Raw genomic sequence first — 1564 nt, forward strand, 5'->3', positions numbered from 1 at the left:
TGCCATTACCATTATCCGATTCTGAGGTGTCTGTCTGTTCGTTGAGTACTGCGCCAACTGAGTTGACACTTCAGCGAAGTATTCTGTTTGTGGGAAAGGCTGAAGAAGAAGGAGAGGGTGAGTGTGTAGAATGTATACCGTCTGAAGGTGTCAGCGAGAGTGAAATCGATACGGAAAGTGAGTGTATTCGCAATCTTCAAGCTGATCCCTGCGCCATAGAAATTATCACCGTGAATAAAGAGTGTTGATTTTGTCTTTAATTTTCTTTTATTTCTTCTGATGCAAAAATATGTATACTTGCTACGTAATGCATGTTTGTATATATGTACATACATACTTAATTTTGGAAAAAATGAAAATATTCATAAAACTTATTAAAAAAAAAAACATTGGAAGGACAATCGATAAAACTAAATCGAAAGATGACAGAACCTTTTTATTTTTTTAAATTTTCTCAAGCCTATCTAAAGTTTCTGTTATAGGTACGGTGGCCATATTTATGTTAGTGGAATATGGGACAGAAAACGTTTTAATTGCAATTTTTTACAAAATGTATAATGAGTTAAATCTACATAAACTACCCGGAAAACGTGTCCTTATTTTATATACTGATTCTTCTTAAAGTGGCGAATAAGTACTTCAGCACTATTAATGGATGTCTAATTTCTATTCATAGTCACGAGTAGGTAATTAGTTTTGAACAACAATTTTTGTCTCTAGTCAAATATTGTTTACCAACTAGATGATTCTAGGTGCGTCTTTTTGGAAGAAATACTTAATGATTGTCTCGCGTAAATGCTTTATAAAATTTATAAAAACGGGTCGAATTCTGCTAAGAAAATATAGCCAAACTCAGGATAAAACTGTTAAAATCTAGTTTACCATAATTTTTACCGACCAGTAATTATTCAGCAGTATATATCAGGTGCTAGCTTCTCTTTGAAAATTTTAAGAGATTTTTGCTTTTTACTTGACCATGGCCCTTTTTTGAAGAGCGCTCATGTACTTGTTGGAACATAGTTGTGCACTGGATCACAGATTTTTATTTGTTTTTGTTCACCAAATGCCACTATCCAATTCCTATGTAGAATTGCTCAGTGATTCCGAAAATCAAGTAAATTTTTTTCTATGGATAACTTTTCAAGATATTTGCAATTTACCGCCATTCAGCTTAAAAAATAGTATATAGATTTATATCATGAAAGCTAATGAAATTCTCCATACACCGTATACACATCACTTTTCGATAGGCCTGATTGTTTCTGAGAAATTAATTAATCATTCTAGATTTTTTTTTGGTGAAAAATGAAAAAAATTCAAACTTTACAAGGGAAAAATAAAAAACTTATATATTTTTTTTTAATTTTTTATCTTATGTGAAAATTCAAGCTGGAATGAGTGGTCAAATGAAAATGTACAAAGATTTCTTGTATGATATATGAGCAGAGAAGAGTGTTGCTCAGATGTACATGGCGTATGAGTAACATTCCTTCCTGCTCATTTTTCATACAAAACAACCAAGAATGATAGAATACAAGATTGCGCCAATCGAGCTGAGAGCAAC

The sequence above is a fragment of the Rhagoletis pomonella genome, unplaced genomic scaffold (genome assembly GCF_013731165.1).
Source record: "Rhagoletis pomonella isolate Grant_MI unplaced genomic scaffold, Rhpom_1.0 Rhpom_scaffold_00006, whole genome shotgun sequence".
Taxonomy (NCBI): Eukaryota; Metazoa; Arthropoda; class Insecta; order Diptera; family Tephritidae; genus Rhagoletis; species Rhagoletis pomonella.